Source organism: Heterocephalus glaber, unplaced genomic scaffold (genome assembly GCF_053883595.1).
Source record: "Heterocephalus glaber isolate CG9 unplaced genomic scaffold, H.glaber_assembly_v1.0 deba00001067, whole genome shotgun sequence".
NCBI lineage: Eukaryota > Metazoa > Chordata > Mammalia > Rodentia > Bathyergidae > Heterocephalus > Heterocephalus glaber.
The window spans coordinates 3,490,225-3,512,519 of NW_028258187.1; the positions used below are offsets into that span (position 1 = coordinate 3,490,225).

General features: G+C 42.2%; 1 long non-coding RNA gene across 13 annotated transcripts; it reads left to right on the forward strand.

Moving 5' to 3' along the window:
* The first annotated feature begins 3,071 nt into the window (after positions 1-3,071).
* LOC101708411 (uncharacterized) lies at positions 3,072-13,030 on the forward strand. Of its 13 annotated transcripts, none has more exons than XR_015450749.1 (4): positions 3,697-6,503; positions 6,847-6,973; positions 9,348-11,504; positions 12,287-13,030. It is a non-coding gene; the product is annotated as an uncharacterized LOC101708411 (long non-coding RNA). The 13 variants fall into 13 exon arrangements; XR_015450752.1 differs by having other exon boundaries at positions 3,697-6,127; XR_015450756.1 differs by having other exon boundaries at positions 3,674-5,923; positions 6,005-11,504.
* Positions 13,031-22,295: the final 9,265 nt, after the last annotated feature.

Genomic DNA, 22,295 nt, shown 5'->3' on the forward strand with positions numbered 1-22,295 from the left:
ACCGAGTATGGGAGGACTGCTGGGTGTTCATCCATGCAGAGCAGCTGCTCTGTCCGGGGTCCTGTGCCTGAGTTCTGGGCAGTGCATGGAAGGCAGAGAGGGGTGTGGGCTTGTGTGTTCTGGCTTCAGGGACCCTGCGCACCAGGTCCCAGTGTCTTTCCCATCCTGCTGGCTGAAGCTGTGACCCTGAAGCCTGGCATCATGGAGAATCCACAGTTGAGGAGTTGACACCCTTGAAGAGCCATTTGGGAGAGCATCAACCTGCCCAACAGATCCACACAAGCAAGAGGTAAACTCTACTGCGTGTATGGATCCAGTTACCCTGGAAATCAGTCTACCTTGACTGATAAAGTTGAATTCATGATTTTCTAGTCACCAGGCTTCCAAATCATGGTGTCATTTTTGACCTCTCTTTAAGATTTGTAAAAGTTCTCCTTGGTAATATTCTCACATTGTTTCCTTCCTTTATGTTCCCATTGTTACTCTCAAATTTAGGGCTTTACTCCCCATATTTGAAGAATGAAAAGACACTACTGTCCAAGTCTTTTCTTCTGTTTTTACGTCTCTAATCCACCCCAGCTGCACTTCACCAACACATTAAAAATTGTCCTATCCATTTGTGTTTGAGAATCAAAATCTTCAGAGTTCCTAATGTAAATGGGATAAAATGTGAAAATTTTCAGTCAAAAATACACATCCTAGAGTCAGCCCACCATCCCAAACATTTGTCTTCATTCCCCAACAGAATCCTCCTGACAGGGCCAGTGTTTTGCACACATGTGATATTCTTTCTCACAACCACCTACTGGTTCACACACTTCCATCCAGCTGGAAAATTACTTCCCCTTTCTCACTTCTGAAAATCTTAGGCATCACTAGACAAAGCAGGGTGAGCCTGTCTGCTCCAGACTCCCTTGCAGTTGGCTCTGGTCTGCGTAATCCCAAGATGTCTTCTTCAAGAACCCCTTAAGCCCGTCCTCCTGGAGTTCTCTGATTCTGCTCTAACTTGCTGTGGGACTGATTGCATCTACTGCTCATCATATGTCTAGAAAGCCCTCCCTTGATCCTCAAGATCTAGCTTTCCTGAGAGAGAAGACATCTGGTGTGGATGCTAGAACCCCTCCTAAAGCTTGGATGCTGGACTGGATGTGCCTCCAGGAGGTGGTTGTGTCTGTGAACTGCAGGTGTGGTCAGAGCTTGCATTGAAGTGCATGAGACTTACTGTTAGAGAAGGAGAGTCCAGCGTTGAAGACTAAATTCCCATTTCACATTCCTGGAAAAGATCACTAACAAGCCAAGGGAGAGCAATCCAAAACATGGTTAATGCTTAAATTAAAAAAAATTGTTACAGTGACAAACACATTGCCATGCATCTCAAAAAATGTGCTCTCCCTTGCTTCAAACACACTCATGCTATCATTCTTGCCACTTTCTGAAGCAGTTCTGAAAATATTGCTTGAGTGTCTTTAGCTATGCTGTCCTGGCTGCCTCGATGTCCTGAGTCGATTCAAAATGTTTACCGTTCGTGGTCATCTTGACTTTGGGGAAGAGCCAGGGTCACATGGCGCCAGGTCTGGTGGAGAAGGTTGATAAGGACACACTGCAGTATTTTTACCTGAGAGACGTTGCTGTAAACATAACCGTAAGTTGCTTCAGATGACGGCTTCAGTGTCTTCGAAGTGAGAACGGGTGTCTAGAAGGAGATTCATGGCAGCGTGTCTTCTGCTCTAGTTAATTTAAGCATCCACCATATGTTATGATGAAACCACGTATGTATGGTAAATTGTTTTCCGACATTAATGGATTCAGTGTCAAAGGGGAATTTTTAACTTTTTCTATAGCAATAGAAGCTATCATGGTTTTCATCAGTGTTTTTCACAAATAAAGACCAATCAAGGCTCTCAGAGCCTCGCAGTGTCCAGCCTCACCCACACTCACACATTCCGACCCACCGAGTTCCAGGCTGGCCACTTCCCCGAGGCTCTGCATCTTCACACACTTCCTGTTTTCTTGGTACCTACTGTGTTTCAGATATGGTTAGACATTTTCCATGTATGGAAAATGTATGAATTGTATGTGTGAATTTTACTGTAATCCTGGGTAGTAAACACCGTCCGTTGCTTACTCCATAGCCATGTTCTTGCCAACTCTTCCCTTGCCAACAGAACCCCAATTTAGTTTGCAGAGCAAAGGTGTCCAGGTGCAGGCAGGAGTCACCCCTTTCCTGAGCCATGGGAAGGTCTCCTCATCTTCTTGCTTTTCTAGCTTCCCTGGCAGCCAGAGGTGGCCATGTCCCAGTCTTTTGGCTGGGATGACAGCAGCAGAACTCTGGCAAGCATTGCTGGAAAAGGTTAGCTTTGCTGAAGAGAGGGTCTGTGCACCTGCTGCCCCTTTTCTCTCCCTGTCGCCTTGGGTGGCTGTGATACCCAGAACTGAGGTGAGCAGACCGTGCAGTGAGACAACACCCATCATTACTGGTGACCATGGAGACCGTAATGCCAGCTCCGAGGGTACAGCCACTGTGCCCCGAGTTCACCCCAGGGCTGCCTACACAGACATGGTTACGTTGGAGACACCTCTTTTATTAAGATCATGTATGTGTTCTGTTACCTGCAGTTCAACACACACACACCCCACACACCACAGATTCGCCGTATGAGATGAATGTCTATCTTATTGCACTGATGAGACAATGGGCCATCAAGAACGGGACATTGTAGTAAGTGCTGCTTGTCTTTATCTTGGACAGACTTACACACCTGCTGTACGATGTGGCACCAATTGCTAGGTGTCAGTAAAAAGGCACACTCCCTACAATGCGGCCTAACATCTAGCTTCAGCACACACAAACAAAATTGATCTTAATTATCTCCTCTTCCTCCTCCACCTCCTCTTTCCCCTGTCTTCTCTTCTTATGTAAATCTAAAGAGTACCAGAATGCTCCTTCAGCTATGTCTCAGGAGTGTGGGCTCCGAGGAGAAAGAAACTTGGAGTGTTCCTAAATGTAACCAGGGCTTCCCCGGAATGCAGAGCCACACAGGCGTGCCTCAGTGCTCAGCTCAGGAGCCTGATGAGCTCCTGCTGGGGCCGGGCCTGGTCCTCAGAGCTGCAGCTGCTTCCGATTGGAGCAATGCACTCTCTCAGCAACTATGCCAAGCGTGAAGACTCAGATCCCAGTCAGCGTCAAAGCTTCCCGTTCACGAAGAGCAGGCAGTTGATCCCTTTAACTTTTAGCGAACTGAAACCGGTTAGGAGCTCCCGGTGCCTATGCAGAGAAAAAGCTGACAGGAGAACAGACAACCTATTTCCCTCCTCAAAGAGGTGGGCTTCTGTCTAATGTCTGACTGTTCCCGGAGCCTGTAAGAGCATGGAATCCTCAACCTCAAGCTTCCCCGGGTGCAGGGAGCACTGAGAGTGGGGACATTGGCAGGGCTAGCAGTGTCAGCAGCCCTGGGACTGCCAGGAAAATTAGACCGAGGGGACATTGTGTCACTCTGAGTAGACCTGCAGATTCCAAGCTCCAGCTCCTCGACCAGCTCAGCAAGCCCCGCTGAGCTGCCTGCTGCGGCCTGGCTGAGTGTTTCCACACTGAGGCGTGACTGGGAAGGACGGAAGCAAGCGACCCGTGACCAGGGAGGAGTGGGGCCCGCTCGGTAATGAGCTGGCCGGGCGGGCTGGGAGGGGGCCCCGCACCTCCTGTGCGGAGCTCGCCCCAGCCATTTCCTCCGCACTTGGGCAGCGCAGCACGGAGCCGGCTCTTAGAGGCACGGTGCGTTGCTGCCCTCGAGCCCTGATTGGGTAATATGGAAAACATGGTGTCAGGTTGTAGTAATGTGCTATTCTGGAACCTTTTTGAGAATTTTAATGCTTCAGAAAATGGTCCTTTGAGAATTCTTCTGTTTCAGAAATGAAAAGTAGTCAAGATGTGTGTGTGTGTGTGTGTGTGTGTGTGTGTGTAAAATATGCTCACATAGCCTCTGACTACTTGGGAGAGAGGTGCCATTTTTCTTTTAGAGGAAAATCTTGTCATGGTTGAGAGCTAAGACGTCCCCCAAATTCTCACGTGTGGAAGGTGAATGGGTCTTGGGGCGCAGTGCTCAGGTGGATTCTTCCGTGGATGAGCGCACAGCCAAGGTGCTGTTAGGAGCGGCCTGGTTGGAGGTGGGTCACTGGGGCATGAAGGGGAGGGTGCCCCCTTCCCCGTTCCGCCCTTCTCTCTCTCTGCCTCCTGGCTGCCACAGGCTGAGGATCTTTCTGTTCCGCTATCCTGTTTGTGCCTGGGTGCCAGCCCACCGTGGCTGAGACTGGACCCTAAATAAACCTCTTTCCTTTCAGTTTCAGGTGTCATGGTGACAGGAAAGTGACCAAGACACGTCTACTGGTCAGTGGGTCATTCTTAGAAGTTTGGAGGAATGCACTTCGGAGAGGTCTCTATGTTTGCCCCTGGCCTGCAGCTATCCTGCACCTGGATTTATTCCTGGTCACTGAGACAGCATGCTTTAACCCCCAGGGGAACTTATCTGGGCTTACTGTCTACTCAGTCAAGTTCAAGTGTCTTCAGTTCAAAAGAAAATAGTTCAATTGAAACTTCATGCCATTTGCTTGTTTGTTTAATTGACAAAAGGGGGAGAGAATTCACCTTAAATCATTAGGAGGGAAATGTATACAATGGTGCCTAATGGTGGCCGCGCACGTCCACTTTGCCTCCCTGCTGTGTCTGAGGAGTGGAGGTGCCTGGGAAATATTTGCTGATTAAAGGGATGGTAACTAAACATAGTGCACCCCCAACTTGATGCTCAAGTTTACCAGCTGACATCAGGTGCTTCTCAGAATTGATTTAGAACGCACTGTACTGGAGGAAGTGATGCAATGACTTGGGTACAAAGTGGCCCTGCAGTCCAGAGGAGGCCACCTTGATGATTTGTGGCCCTCAGGGACCTTCTGGGGAGACCACTTCCTGCTTACTGAAAACCACATCCCAATCCTGCTGCTCCTCCTGTTCCTGCATCCTTCAGCTCTCTCTGCAGCAGCCACGCCTCCCCGCTTCCTCCCTTCTTCCTCTCCTGTTTTACCCTGCGAAGTCCAGACTCCTGATTTTCCTTTAGATGCTGGCTCTGGGGCTTTACTTCCCTGCCTTGTTTGTGTGTGTCTCCACAGTGCCCTACATTATCGGTATTCACAATCAATACTCTGTAATACTGCAGCAAAGTGTATCATTACCAACATTATTATGTTATACTCTGTCACCCCGAGAAAAAAATGTGACCACTGGAAGAAACTATCTTCTAACACCAAAATGTTCAACAGTGATGATGAGGGACAAGACAGTAGTCTCCTTATTTTTAAAGTGACATAGTTGAAGGTTCTCGATTTCTTGCAGCTCCTCCCCAAAAGAGACTATGTGTTTGGGCACTAGTTACATGACTAACAATATCCCAATTGAAAGGCTAGGACTGAAATGTGGTCCCTTCTCACTTCCTCAGATTTATATATTGAAGTCCTGAGCTTCAAGGTGATGGTATTTGGAGATGATCTTTGGAAGATAATTAAGTTTAGGAGAGGTTATGAGGAGAAAGAGGCCCCGTGATGAGGCTAGGTCCCTTATAAGGAGAGGCTTAGGGGTGATATGCTCTCCCTCCTACACAGGCCCTCTGTTTCCTTTGTCTGCCATGTGAAGACTGCGATCTACCAGCCAGGAGAATGGCCCTTACCAGAAACCAGTCATTCCAGCGCCTGCATCTTGGACTTTGAGCCTCTAGAACTCTGAGTACATTTTCATTGTTTACGCTGCCTAGTTTGAGGTATTTTGTTAAGGCAGCCTGTGCTGACTCAGTCATATGTTAAACAGAGTGTGTTTAAAAGTAGTCTCCCATATCCAGGAAGATTGTGTTTCTAAATGGGTCACGGAAAGCTTTCCTCCTAGGTAAGAAATCTCACATCGAGGTTCTTAAGTTCCCCCACATAGAATCAAAGGCAGCACTGTAATTCCACAGCCTCCTGACAGCTTTCTGTCCAGTGTTTGCTCCTTTCAAGAATTCTTCTCCCAGCACTGCAAGTGGAGATGGTGTTTGCTGTCGGCTGGAGACGAGACAGGTGGTCCACTCCTGAGCCGCACCCCAGCCCAGAGGTAAGTCTTGAAAGGCAAATCCGGATGAGCTATTCTTCCACTTCTTTTTGCCTTGGTCCCACAAACAACCCCGTTGCTCTAAGGCATAGACTGCTGCACCACTCAACTCACCAGCAGGTCTTGCCCCTGTGGGCCTTGGCGTAGTCTCAGGGCTCCTCCTGTGATTCCCAGTTCTCTGTTGGTCCCTTCTCTTCCTGCACAGGCTAATTAAGCACATTCCACTCAGCTCCCAGGGCTCCGGCTCAGTCAGGTCATCACGTCTTCTTTGGGAAGCCTCATCTGGTTTTCTCGAACCTGTGCAAGAGACAAGTTGTACTTCAGCTCACCGATTTGGAGGTTTCAATCCATTGCTGGCCGCATTGCTTTGGAGTTTGCGGTGAGGCAGAACATTATGGCCCGGGTGTGACAGAGCAAAATCACTCCCTTCCTAGCTAGGAAATAAAAGGGAGAGGAGAGGAGGGAGCTGGGACCCCAGTATCACTCAAGGCCATTCCTGCTTCTTGCTTCCCACCAGTAGGGGGCCCACCCTTTAACACTGGAGACTGGAAGGTACTAAGCTGGAAACTGCAGGGTGGCCTGTCTGGCACTGTGTTAAACACTCAGCAGGCAAGGACTGCCTCTTCTGTGTATACATCTAGAACTTACCCTAGTAACTTGCAGGCCACGCGATGAGTTTTTCATGCAGGAAATAATGGAATGAGCTGTCATTTACTTTCCAGGTCTTTCTTACTGCCCTAACTGCCATGAATCCTAGTCACAAGCCGCAGATTCACGTCTGTACTTTCCGTGTCCCTGGATCTCAACCCTTCATGTTCCCTCTTTCTTGAGTTCAGACATAGGCACAAGGTAAGGAGCCGTCATTCTTGGAGTAGAACCATCGGGTAGGGAAGGAATAATTTCCGGAAAGTTGCTAATTGCTCTTATCTTCACTCCCAGAATAGGTAAGCATTTTCTTAGGGTTTATTCTCTTTCTCTGTTTATTCCTTTCCCCTTTTCACAATTAGATAAGATTAATATGAATTAATGGCCTAGATTAATATATATTCAGACCACACTAGAATGAAGTCAGATGATACAAAATAGCACTTCCATCCCTTCTTGTTTGCTTTTTTGTTTTTGGTACCTGGGATCGAACCCGGGTCCTTGTGCTTGCAAAGCAGGCAGCGGAACCACTGAGCTAAATCCCCGGCCCACTTTCATCCCTTCTTAATCTTACCAAATAAAGTATATCGGGCCATTAAAATGGCAAATATTTCCAATAGCTGTCTATTGGTTCTTGGTAGAGTTTTCATTTAGATGGGTCTGTGATAGTTAAAGACAACCCAGCTATTTCAAAACTCTCCAGAAGTCAACCTACTGGTCCAAGATAAATTGACTGATTGACTTTAATATTTAAGAAGCTTTGCAATGTCTTTTGATGTGAAAGCTCATCTTAGAGGAAAGTATACTTTTCAAAAAAATCAGTCAGCCTTAGACAAACTGGTTCTGGTTTCAAATATGACATTAAAAACCAAACCAAAACAAGATACTCAATTTTTATTCAAGATGCTGGGCACTTTGTTTTTTGTTTGGGTTCTGACTGATGGACCTCAATTCAGCTTATGGTAGAACTAGCTAAATGAAAAGTCAAAGGAAAACTTTTAAAGATGATTTTTACAGCAATGACATCATTATGTAAAATGTTGGCACTTCATATTTTCCAAACAGATACTTGGAAATAACAGAATACAAGTTACACTAAAAAGTTGAAATTAATCCAATTCTCTATTTTTCTTTCCATTTTTTCCTAACCAAGCTTTTTATTGCCAACTTTTACTTTGCATAATAATATATGATGAATTGTCCAGGAGAGACCCAGCGGGCACATTTCTCTTAGAAATATGCCTCTCTGTTCACAAGGAGGCCAAGTGCTAGGGCAACATGCTTATGCAATCATGTAAGATTTTCCTTAGTGCTGAGCAACTGACCGCGTTGGGAGCTTGTCAAATATGTAAATATCTGAAGGTCACTGGTCAGCAGGGGCCTGACAACTCAAGCCACTCTAGCCAAAGCTGTCTTTACTTCTAGAAAAGTAATAGCAATTCAAAATACCAGCAGTCTTACCTTGACCCACTAAAGCTATGTAGTACATGCTGTGCTGCTTACTCATTTAAGTACTGTGAATTCTACAAAGGGGCTGAAAAATATGAACTTTAGATTATTGTGCTGGCATACTTTCCAAAACAATTTTGCAAAGTGATCAATCCTCTTATACAATTTCATTTGACATACAAAATATTTCATCATAATGTGAAGTACTGGCCAAAGATACAATTCTCACTGTGTTACTATCTTAAAATAATTCTACAAAATTGATCACAAAATTCAAAATATAATTTTTATAAATAAATATTAAATAGAAAAAGGAACACTTTTTTGGGAAATGTATCTCTTAATAAACATCTGGAGATTTTCTTCTCCCAATTATTTAGTATATAGAAGGATGAACAGGGTTAGGACAGGGTTATGTAGAAATTAAAAACAAAAAGAAAAGAACATTGGGCCACTACAAAGATTGAGGCTTGTAAAAGTTTATTGATAATTTTTGTTAAGAATATTATTTGTAAGAAAATCCATAATTATTTTAAGGTATGCCAAGTTCAATACATATATAGTAGGGATAAATAAGCAGCTCAAAAATGTATAAATGAGAACAATTTGGGGGAAAAAAAGAGAAAGTTTCTCTTAAGATCTGAACAAATGATTAAAAAAATAACATATTAACCAATCTCAATATTTCTTTTACTTGAAAATCTAATATCGATTTCTATGGAATAATTATGAGCCTGTCTCTTTTACTCAAAATCCTGCACTGTATGTAATTGAGACACAGACTGAGGCAGAAGGTGACGGAGAGTATTTACCAAGCTCCTTTCTTTTCCTCTTTGCTGAGAATGGGGAAAATAAAGAGTGTATTTTTTCGTAGAAAGGAATTTCTCAGCATGCTTTTTATACATCGTGACTGTTCCAATCCTTAGCTAGATAAATGGAAGAAATGATGGATAAATAGATGAGTAGATTGATGTATGAAATGATAAATGCACATATAAATGGATGGATGGATGGATGGATGGATGGTTAGAGTACACATAGTTCCTTGCCATGAATTTTCTGTCTGCATAAAATTACACATTGAAGTTTTTAAAATTGACTACTGATGATGTTTGCTTTGCTTTCACAGATCTGCCCCCGTGGCTGATGCGTCTTTTCAAGATAATTCTAGTAGAGAAGAGAGAAATCTTTAAACAAAAGTGAATATTTTTGTGATCCTAGAATAGAATCTACAAATATTCTAACTCAGAGTATTTCAACAAAGGCTAAGTGACTCCAATTCCAAACCACTGGTTTTGTCCTCAGCAGAAATACATGTAAGACAAGAAAAGACAGAAACCTGTCACGTGAGTTTGCAGTGTTCAGTGACGGAGGCATTTCAGAAACAAATACTGTTCGTGTCTCTTATGTCCTACCCTGGAGAATTGTACACCACATTGCAGTATATTACAATATGATTCAAGATAGATGGAAAAAAATCTTTTTTGGAACACAGGGGAAAAAATAATTCTGTAAGTGATCCTGGGAATAAGAGAATCTGCCTGATATTGCAAACACAGGCAAGTTCTTAGACACATTCGTCTTAAGAAAGAGTAAGCAAGTGGAATTTGGGATCTAGAAATTATCTCCCTTAACCCATCCATCACTATGCACCTCACTGGAAAGGCTCTCTGGACCTCAGGGGCACAAATTGATGTCATCGGTCCAGGAGCCAGAAAGCTGGGAGGTAGAGCAGGATCGGTGTTGGCTGGATTGGATGCCAGTGGAGGAACTTGGCAACCTCTCCTATTCTGGAGGTGCAGTCACTCTTAGGATAGCACCCGCCCCTCCTTTGAGTGCTCCAACCCTTCCCCAAGCTGCATAAAACTAAGATCTACTTGGCAGAATAGTTGTCTTAAGGTTGCTTCTAACCCTTTCGTCTCCCAACGTTCCAGGGACAATATCACAGGTTACAAAGAACTTGGGGAAAATCATATAGCAGGAGGATAGAGAGACAACTTACATTTTATTTTTTTAAAACATTTTTTCTTCTGTTACTCTCTAGTCAATTTATTTTTATTTTTTATTTTTTTAGTACCGGAGATCGAACTCAAGACCTTGTGCTTGCAAGGCAGGTGGCATAACCACTGAGCTAAATCCCCGGGCCACATTTTATTTTTTAAAAATTAATTTTATTGGTACATTTTAGGTATGCAATATAATGACATTCATCATTGGAAATCTGCACCTTTACACACTCTTTCTTGGGTCTTGTTTTTTCCCCATTCCCTTGCTCTCCCTTCAACCCCTCCATCCCTCCCTATTCACATAGACTTTGTTTCCATATTTTCATTTTCTCATATTAATTCAACTCCCTTCTTTCCTTTCCCCTCCCCCTCCCACTTCCCCTTCCCCTTTGTCCTCTTTCTTCCTATTTCACATTATCTATTATACCTTTTAGTCCTTATTTACACTTTCAGTTTCTCACACTAGAGAAACTATTCGGTATTTACACATGTGTGGCCTCTTTATTTCACTTAAGAGTATCGCCTCAATGTGCATCCATTTGACAACTTACATTTTAAACAATGGATCACCTTGTTGTACTTGGAATTTAATTTTTAACTTTTCCCGTTGTTGTTAGGTTGCAGTCATCTCTCAGAGTCTTTGTCCAGAGTCATCACCTCTCACGTGCGTCTTTCCCCGGACACTGTGAGGTCAGCCCTCCCAGCACTGTAGCAGACAGGACCCCGTGCCCAGGGACAATATCCTCACTAGCACTGACCCTTCCCAGAGGTGCCAACATCCACACCACCATGGGATTTCAGTAGCAGCACCTTGAAAAGAACATATCAACAAACAAAATATGCAACACTTGAGCATATGTAGAGAGAAGTTGTTTGGTAACTACGTGCCTATGAATGGGTTATTTTTAATGGTTAAAGGAAAATTCTCAGGTTTAAAGGGCTGTGTATTTCAGCTTGTACCTAGATGTCCTCCAAAGGCTCACGCAGTCACAGGTGGAGCGTCTTGAAGGTGGCTGGATTAGGGTGTGAAGATGTGGATTAAGGATGTGAAGGTGGGATTAAGGAGGGGGTAATGGAAGCCCTGGGCTAGCTATGGGTGGTGTCACGGCCTGGTTGGAATGTAAAGGGAGTGCAGGAAGGCAGGCTTGCTGCTGCTGCTGCTGCTTGGTGCTCACTGCCTTCTGCTAGCCACACATGAACCATTTCTCCTCTGCGATGCCTCTCTGCCCTGCCATCCTGGCTTGGAGCTAGCTGACTATGGACTGAAACTTCTACAAACTGTGAGCCAATAAACCTTTCCTCCTTTAACTTTAGGTGTTGTGTGTTTGTTGCAGCAATGAGAAAAGTAACTAAGACACTGTGAAACTCATTTCTTTTATATTTGGTGCTCGTTACCATCATCCAAAGGAAAGGCACAGCCCTCTGTTCTCTCTACACTCTGTGCTAAGACCCCTGGGTTGATGCTATTCAACTTCCCAGGGAGACTCACTGTGTGTTTTATTTCTTGATGCTAGAGCCTCCCCCTTTTTTGAGAGCACTTTTACATTTAAAAAAAATAAAACCACCCTGTCCCATCAAAAAGCCTCTCTGAATTGAGGAAGCTGGGAAAACACCAAACACTGAGCAGTCAGCTGACCCAGGATAAGAAGGATTTAGACTACCATGCATGAATCTGGAGCAGGTTCTTCTCACTCGTTCTTACTTAATCCTGCAACGAAGCTAGAAGACTTGCACTTTTTCTTTTCTTTTCTATAAAAACTGAAGCTTAGATGACTAATAACTGATACAAAGATGACTCGATTTTGTAGATGAGAGATTTGAGATTCAAATCCAGTTGTGTTTTGAGTAAATAACCTACTCGCTCTTTCCTGGTAACCAAAACCTATTTTCCTTGGGGACATTGAATTTTTTCCTCAGCTAACCTTAGGGTAAACAGGTTATAGGCAAGAAGCATTTAGATAGAGGTTCTGGCTCTATGACTTTTGCAAATCCTTCAACCTTCCTGTAGCCTGTGTTTATTATTTATAAAATGTAATAACAATATTTTCCTGTTGTTTTACAGGCTTGCTGAGTATTTCAGATGAAGCCCGGAGACTACAGAATGCTTTATGGCACATAGATCAAGAACCAATCCTAGATATTGTATATTTCAGCACTTGGAATTTACTGATGAAGAAATAAAGGATTAACAGAATAGAGTGAATTAACCAAATCACATAATAAAACAGAAAGGATAGAGAAACCTTCTGTTTCTAGTCCAGTGCTTTTCAACCTATGGAAACCTGGCTTTCTACAGGAGAAAACACTGCTGTTAATTTTATTATAGACATTGCCTTCATCACCGTTCTTGACACACTGACTCAGAGACTGTAGAGAGCAGACATCAGTTACATATGGTTGTTACTCTTGGCCAGTGGGTATAAATCCAGCTAATCATTAAGGGCTATTGTGAGCTGATTATTTTGGCAAATGGGGGATGCAAAAGAAGGGAGAAGCTCTGAAAACAAGGGTCGAAGTTAACTTTTCAAGGGAAAGTTGCATGTGTAATGGAAGACTCTACTCTATGTGTGTCTCTAAATTTGCACCAGGAAGAGAGGATAACTCTGAATCATGACACTCTTATTATTGGAGACTGCACAGATGTAAATCGGCAAAGCAAACCTTAACTGTATTTAAGGAGCTTTTTCAACACTCTGCCTTCTTTTCTTCAGTGGAGGACAGTCTTTGAGCCACCTCTCTGAGTTCTGCTCAGCTATCTTCCACGCAGAATGAAATGTCCATGTCAATAAACCTGTGATTGCTTGTCCCTTGTTAATCTGTGTATTATTATAGGAGCCTGTCCCAGTTTAGACCTATGTTGGGCACAGAGAAAAATCTCCCTCTCTGTGCTGCCCACCAACATACTGGATTTGGAGTTTAGATTAAAATTTTATGTGAATGTTACCTAATAAAGTAATTGATTTTATGTAGCTTTTAGTTGCTTCTGCTGTGACGAAATGCCTGACACAGCCTGAGAGGAGGAAAGGTTCTGATTTAGGGTTTCTGAGGTTTCCATCTCTGGTCTGTTGGCTCTATTGCTTTAGTCCATCGTAAGTGGAACATCATGGAGGAAGGGCATGATGGAGGAAATCTCACTTCATGGTGGCCAAGAAGCAGAGGCCAAGAGAGAGCCGGAGAGGAAGGGCCCAGGGTTGAGAAATATACTTCAAAGGCATGTCCCCAGTGATCTACTTCCTCCACTTGGCTCACCTCCTGAAAACCCATTGGCTATGAAGCCATGGGTGGATTACCACACTGGTAATGTTACCACTCTTGTGATCCAACAGCCTATCCAAGAGCCCCAGCCCTGAACATTGCTGCACTGTGGATCAAGCCCTCAGTACACAAGTCTTTGGGGGCACTTCATATTTAAACAATAAAAAGTGTCAAGTGAATTTTAATAAGGAATATTCAGTATAGAAAATTTCTTAGGAAGTATAAAAAAGTAATAATATTTACAGTAATAATATGTGTAGTTTATAAAGATAAGATTTCATTACACCCATTTACTTATTCATGCTTTCAATGCATTCTTTAATGGCTAAGTGTGCCCTAGGCTTAGGAATACAAAGATGAGTAACAGGCGGCCCTCTCAGAGCTTCCAGTCTACTGCACTCACTTAGGACCTTTTGGTTTGCAGGCCCATTTGAAGCTTAGGTGTTCTCTGGAGAAAACACACATCTACACAAATAGACTTTTGCCTGTGTCTTTCGATGGTCCACGGTGGGCCATTCTCCTGCCAAAGCCAGGTCTAGAGGTTTAGAGATTGTGGACCTCAGGTCTTAGAGTTGAAAGAACGACTTTGTACTTAAGTACCCTGGGTGATGTGATTATCACTATTTTACAGAATAAACAAAAGTTTACAAAGGACAAGCAACTCACCTTGAGGTATACAGATGGTAAATGGTAAAGCTAAAAGAGTTTCCTAGGGATTCTAGTTTCATCTTTTAACTTATAAAGGTAAGATATTTTCATAATATTAATAAAGCAATTTAGAAAGATGTTAAATGGAAAATGCTACTTCCCTTCCAACAACCCATTTATCTACCAGTGGGTAGCTGTTAATTATATGCTCTTAGTTACTTTTCCAGAAATATTAGACCTACAAGATGCAAGATGGTAATTTGAATATGATTATACTCTACATGCTGCTCTGAACTTGATGTATTTACGTAAATATTTTTTGCTTTTGATCTATATGGATCTGCCACATTTTTTCAATAGATGTACCATAATTTATTTAATTGGTCCTCTATTAAAAAGAATTTAGAACTGTGCTATTCTCTTTTAAAATCTATCCTCTTTTCATGCCACTGGAAAAAAGAATAACATCTAAGTTACTCTGCACAAAATTAGAGACATGTTCCACCTGGGCTGAGGCTCCACATAGTTCTGGCTAGTACTATTCTCTCAGTGCTCCCACGGTACCCTTCATATGGGCAGTAAATAATCTCCCCTGTATACATAGCTGCTTGCAAATCGAACTCACCTGCAAGGAGATGTTCTAAACTTGCTCTATGTAATGTCAACATTTTAACTTGTCTGAAGCATTTGTTTCTGAAAATGTCTGGCTTTATATTTATTAGAGTATTTTGGTTGCATGTGGCAAGAAACAAATTTGGCCAGCTTAAGTCCAGGAGAGCAATTTATTGGTAGGATTAGGTCTGTCATAGAATCAGAGAAGCAAATGAACTCCAGGCATCCTTTCTTTCCAGAGCACAGCCGTCATAGTGACTTGCCTTCAGCAATGTTCAGCCTTCATATCTGCTAGCTTCAGTGCTCAGATTCTTGGGCAAAGGACCTATTATTATTCTAGATGGAACTTCTGGACCAACCAACCAACCAACCAAAGGATGTGAGCATGTTTTCCTGACATGCAGTTTCCTGTTTCAACCTCAAGACTGAGGCATGGGATAAGGGAGTTAATTCCTAGAAGAAGTAAGCTTGATGAATACAAATCCTAAGCATTCTCCACATCATAGCAGGTGATGTAAAGAGAACTGACATAGCTCAGGGAATTACCCCTAACCACGAATGTGATGATCCACATCTCAATTTTAACCCTGTTTTAATATTCACTGCAAGATTTGCTACTCATTTCTGATTGGCATGAACTCTTTCGTCTGTCAGCCATGAGTTCTAACAATAAGCAGAGGGAGCCCAACAAGCCCACAAGCAACAGGCCACCTCAGAGAAAAACCAATATGCTGGTGACACATCTCATCAGATGCTGTTGGGCTCCTTGTCCAAAAAGTCACCTTTGTAATACTATCCATGAATGTGTTTATTTTATTACATTACTGACTCTATACAGACTTTAACACGATCAGAAAAATGCATGAAGGTAATGAATATAGTAATCCTGAAAAAGGAAGTTTCAATAAATATTAACCTACCAGCTATTTCTGAAAGTGATTTAGTTGCATATTGACACGTTTTATTTGAGGACATTGATGAATATTTCACTTAGTCCTTAGCTCTTTAGACCTTGGGGTGTAATCACAGACAAGGCCTAAAGCAAACCATGAAGGAACTGGGAATAATAGGGTAAGACAATTTGATTGGAAAATGCAAGCTACAAATTGTTAAAAAAATATTTTGTACCCGCGGTTGTAAACAGAGGTGATCATAACTACCTCAGAGGCTTGTTTTAAGCATTGAATTGTATCTGGGACATAAATAAACATTAGGGATTATTATTAGTAATAAATTTGTGTATGTCCCTTCATTCACCAAAAAAGATAAGGAAAATTTTAAAAAATGCTATCTAAAATGCCTGGTCTGCCATATCTTTGTACAATGTTTTAAATCATTACTTGGATTAAGTTTTGTTGAGGTATCATAAATTTGCCCCAAATTTGATAATTTTATGTAATATTATGCATAATTTTGAGACATAAATCTATAAACTGGAGATGTCCACTTAGTGTAATTCAAAGTTCTCTGGCCACCACCTGATCTTTAGAGGTTTAAAAGTGCCTTTAAGTAATACAAAAATGGTGCAGAGTTGCAAATGATTGTACGTATATCATGATCAAGGTAACGTTATGTAGTCTGAAAGACCTAAACTACTAAAAACATATTTCTGACTAGATTCCAGTGAAATCATTTCAAAAATAATCATAATGAAACCCATACTATAATTTCTAATACCCTTGACCTATAATAGAGAAATAAACTCCAAAATTGAAAATACCTTCAGTGTTTGAGTCTTCTAAATTTTTGTTTTGAACATTCTTTTGAAATCTCAAACTTTCTTATGAGTAAATACATGCAATTTGTCAGTTCTGTTACTACTAATCACTGAGATATCAATATGGCATAAGAATTACAGTGTACTCACTTTCCAAAGACATTAAGTAATTCCATTTCTGCATTTCATCAGGTTGTTTGTTCTGAACTTTATTATGAATGGAAAATAAACAGCTTTTTGTTAAATGTGCGCCAAAATTATTTCATTTTTATGTAATTTGCAAAAGCATCACTGAGTCTTTGAAGCCAGAAAAGAGATGTATCAAATGAGAGACATTTTTCAAACCAAGGGAAGTCTTGCAAGATGGAGCTAATAGTGATCCGAAAACCCACTGTCACAGTCACACATCTACTGCACATCTAAATTAGTAATGAGGCAGAGCTGGGATGAAAGAATGAATGGAATTCAGTATTTACAACCATGTTATTCCATTGGGGAATCTATTTTTTCCTCCATTTATGTATAGAATCACACATATGCCTGCTGAAATGGTTCCAAAGCATGGAAGTGGCAAGCTTGTCCTGTTTTAGGTTAGGAACTCGCCAGGGTCATTGCTCAGTGGCCAATCCCAAGCTTCTGGGAAAGGGGACATTAGGCATTTCTGCCCCCTTGCCCCCCACAAATTTCACAGGTAATTTGTACAGCTGGAGGACAAAGAAAAAAACCAGGGCTGGGATATTGTTTAGCAGAACTGAGAAGAGCAACAGATGCATTTACACCCCTTCCCAGTATTTGTCACCCCAACCATCCAAGAATCTCCCTTAAACTGAGAGGTTAAAGTAACACCTAAGGTGTTAAAGATACACTTATTTGGTGAAATACAATTTGACCTTAGGAGACTTAATATCTAATGTAGATGAAAAGAAATCACAGAAAACTGAAGCTTAGCACATGGGGTACGGAGCAAGAGCTAGGTAGATTTCATCTTTCGGGGCCCTGGCTTCTACTTGATTCATCAGTCAATGGAAAGTTTAGTTTCTTCTTCAACGCAGAGCCAGAGCTTCCAGAGAGCACAATCCGAGTGGACAGGGCAGTCACAGGCCAGGGCAGGCGGCTTTCTCTCTCTGATGCAGTCTTTGCTTACTTGCTTTCCTTTTCATCACGGCACAGCTAAAGGATGATAGGTTATTTTCTACCTACATTTTCACAACAAAAAAAGACTTTCAGGTAGAATGTTCACTTGTGTTAATAATTAGTGAGCTAAGTGCTGGGAGAGAGTGTGCTGAATAGGAATGGATGGATGAAGATCCTGTGGCAGGCAGGAGGGAAAAGGGGTGATATATTTTCCAGAGGGGAATGGGACCAGGGCAGAGAAAGAGAGAATGGAGGGATGATTATGCAGGGTTTTGAGGGCATAATAAGAATTTGAAAATGTATCATAAGTCATAAAAATGTTTAAAGCTGAGAAATGGTTTGATCAGATGTGTATTTTAATAAAGTTGAACAGAGCAAATGAATATATATATAATAGGTGCGTGTGCATTCATTTCTATGACTTGGATTGTGCTAATGATGATTAAATAGGAAAGGGGAATACATGTCAAAGGGATTTCAGAGACAGAATTTATTGCCTTGGTGATTGATGTGTACCAAGAAGAAAGGGAAATTCAAAAGAATACTAGAAGTTGTAGGTTGGGTCATTTGTTTTGATTAAAAACATGAGAGAGTAGATTTGGATCAAATTCCCTTCTGTTCTTCTTGAGCTGGAAGCTCTTATGAGACATCTAAAGCAAGAGGCCAAGTAGGAAGATCGAGAGCTCAGAAGAGCAGGAATAGGTATAAGATTTTGAAATGCATTAGTGCATAGGTAGCATTTGCAGTAATAGATATGCTTGAGACTTTGTGGGACTGTACAGTGTCACAAGGAGGTGAGGCTTGGGATGGGATTCCAGGTGGATCTGAGGGTTAAGGTCCAGTACAGGAGGAAGCTAACAATGGGGCCCGAGAGGAAGGGATCAGGGTGGGCAGAGAGCCACTGGGAGAATGTGGTTAGATGCGTCAAATGGTTTGGAAGACAAATCTCTGCATAATGTCTGGCATCTTCTGAGGAATCTCCAGGTTCTGTTCGAATTCCAGGGAAAGACACTGACTTTGACAAAGCAGCCAGCAGCCGGTCCCAGAGCAAGGTTTGTGTGAGAACCGTGCTAGGGTACAGTATACTTTTCCCTCAGTGCTGGACTCTGTCTGCTCTGTAATAGTCAGACAGCCATGGCCTGGTGGTTCTACCCAGAGACTCTTCAGCAAGTCAGTGAAAATGCGTACCACTCTTGAGAGAGCAGAGATGTTAAATGGTGATTGTCAGAGGAAGCAGGCTCAGCAGTGCCCGCTTCCCTCTGGCTAAAGGAATGCCCCCAGAGAGCTCTGTGAAGAGAGAAGGCTGAGTTACGAGTTTGGAAATGTGCATGCTTGCAGAGTTCCCGGACACGAGGGCTCCAAGCACACAGGGGAAAGTTTGCCCAGAGGTCCTGGTGCCCACAACTACGTGTCTCAAAGGGGATCTGTGGAATGAATGTCTTCCCGTATAATTCACTCATACAATAAAGTTAGGGTTAGAAACACTGATGGAGAAAAAAATAGATGAAGCGATTATATTTCCTTCTGCTTGGAGGTCTTTTCCCAACTGTATATAATTTACACAGGTTGGCAACCTACAAAATTCTTTGTTAGCAAATTATAGTGTACAATTACCTCTTCATTCTGTTTATCTTTGTTTCTTTACCCCCTTTTTCCTTCAAAAAATTTCATCCTTCTTTCCTTCTTCTCAGAGCTTTCGAAGAGAAAAAAGAAATTAAAGCAAAAACCGTGAACTCTGCTCTTTCCCACCCTTGCCTTTCTGGCCTATCAAAATCATTTTTCTTAGCTCCTTCTTAACACATTTATACATAAGGTAAAGTTATTCTCAGGCCCCAAATCAAGATTTATGCACTAACAATGGAGCATAGCTTTTTCCAATTGAGGTACATTGTCACCATTCATTGCTCCCAAATTCTGCAAGTGCTGGCTAACTATGTCTAAGTGCACTGGATTTGGCAAGGGTTCAAACACTTTTCTGAGTGGCCTTGAGTCTCAAACTCAGGTATGAAACCAGAGGAAGGGTGAGCGGCCGCCTGCAAGCTGAACCTGTCCATTCCGCCTCTGAGCCACACTTATTGGAAAGGTGCCACAAGTTTCCTGGGGAGGTTACAGGGGATTTTTTTTTCTCCAAAATGAATTCTCTTTGGAGCTACGATGTTTAAAATTCCCAACAGACCTCTGAAGAATATACTTATAACTGTCTCACAACCTCACAGACCACTGTGCCTTCGGAACATTACTGGTGAAACGAGCCCACTGTTCAGGTGGACAGTCAAGTCATACAGTTTGGACAACCAAGACTGCAGAGTCTCATCTGGCCCTGTTGTGCATCTGCAACCATGTGAGAGTCAAGAGCACCGTGTGCTCTGCTGTGGATCTGAATGTCCTCCAAAGCCTACGTGTTCTAAGTGTCGTCACCAGCTTGAGGTCATTGGGAGATGGTAGAACTTTGCAGGGGGCTCTAAAGGAGTCTTCAGGTCCCTGGTGCCACGTTGGTGAAGGGGATTGTGGGGTCCTGGTCCCTTTCTCCTCTTCCCTGTCTTGTACTCATCACGAGGCGAGCGCCCTTTCTCCCTACCATGTGCCCCTTCCGCCATGTGTAGCCTTACCACAGGCCCAAAGCAATGGGGTCAATCGATCGTGCACTGAAACGTCCACAACTTGAGCCAAAGTAGCCCTTTCCTGTTTGTAAGTTGGTTATTCAGTGATGAAGAGCCGGCTGACACACTTTGTGACCTCTCACCATCTGCTGGCAGTGAAAGAGAACCGCACTGAGGACATCAGAATGTAACCCATGCTGGATGAGCTGTATACAGTGCTGTCTGATGGAGTTCTCCTTGTCTTATCAATGCCAGGTCATTTCGGGGTACAGCTGCCATATTTGTCATTTCCATACATGTTTTACAGTACTAAAATAGATCAGAAAATGCAAATGAATGAATTGCAGATCTTCAACTGATTCATGTTGGTTAACTCCTTACCACCTGTGGTATTTATGTTACACGACACCATTTTTAAAATTCAGAAAATGTATTTCGGATGCCTTGTCGATCAAGGATCATAATGAGACATATCATCTGACTTGTGGATTTTCGTCAGCATATTTAGTTTTAACCAATTGACATCACCTTTGATACGAGGAGATTCTGAAATACACTAGACTCTATAAACATAGAGATTAAATATCTCTTCTTAAAAGCTACTTTTGGGATGCCCCATAAATGCTTCATGATTACCAACAGAAATATGGTATTATTCAAATATGATTTGAAGAATATGATGAAGAATTTCCTATAGTGGAAACAGCAAGTGGCTATGTCTTGTGAATACTACTACAAACACAAAAGTAAAAAATCTAGCAAGAACATCTCTCTCATAGTTCCTGTTACTCATGGAAGGCTATACTATTAGATAACAAGACTCTAAGGAAGATTTTTCTATCCTGCTGTGTTTCACATTCTCTCCTTTTTTCCTTAAAAATGAATCATAAACGAGTTTTGAAATCACTGGTAAAGATGAAGATGGATGTTTCCAATTGTAACTCCTGTCTTTACAGAGTGTTTGTTGGTTTTTGAAAAAGCCTTGTTCATGTGAGATGTGTGGGCTGCAAGGGGAAGAAAACAGTGGGAAGAAGAGGGAGACTTGGCAGGAGAGAGCAGGGAGCAGACAGCATCCCAAGAACCTTTCTACTTGAAGAAAATGCTGTGGTCTTAACAGAAAATGAATCACATATAAACAGAAATGACATCATAAATCAGCTCTCTTTTTACTAACATCCAAAGCCACAGGGCTCATCCGCTGCTGTATCTATTCTAAATCAAGATCATGTGGAATATTCCACTGGTTTATTGTGCCAAAGAGCAAGAGAGAATCTGACAATAAATACACATTGATTGGGTGAGTGGAATATATGCTACTAAAAGAATTGAGACAGTCTGAGCAGTCATAAATTCTGGAGTAATGTCACTTATAATTCTTCATGTTTCTATTAAATACTATGCCTGTGTCCTTAGGTCAGTTTCAATTTAGTGTTGTGGTGAGCAGTTGACCAAACATCTCTGTTCACCATGTGGGTTATAGGCATCTGCTGAATATCAGGGAATGTAATCGAGTGATTTGCCAAAAACTCCATCATTATGTGTCCTGTGCATTGTTCTGAGCTGAGAACACTACCTTAGGTATACTGACCGCACAGTAGGGGTAGCCATGCATTTGACCTAGAAAGCACATCGATCAGTCCAAGCTGCAAAGACATCATAAATATGTGGCTACATTCCCATTTATTACATTTCAAGTATAGTTGCTTATATTTCATCTTCCCAACTTTAAATGGTGAATCTGATTCTTTTCATAACTTGGTACTCAAGCTATAGTAGTTTTAGGTAGTGTATAAAGTGAGGAAGTCTATATTCTTTAAATAAGTGAATATGCTTTAGTGGAGATGATCAGTAATTCAGAGCTTTCCTCATCTAGAAGGCAATAATTTGAGAGTTTGGAAACTGTGACTCCATCTATATGGCACCAAATGCTGAGCTGTTGTGTCGGTTGTGGTGGTCTTTAACACAGTCAACAGTCTAGACATGTTTCTAGATGCAAAATTGAAGAAATTTGCATATAATTTACTGTTTTCACAATGCTGTGGCAGTCAGGGTGAAATATCGACTTCGCTGAACTTGGGCTCTGCGTGGGAGACTGGTGGAACACA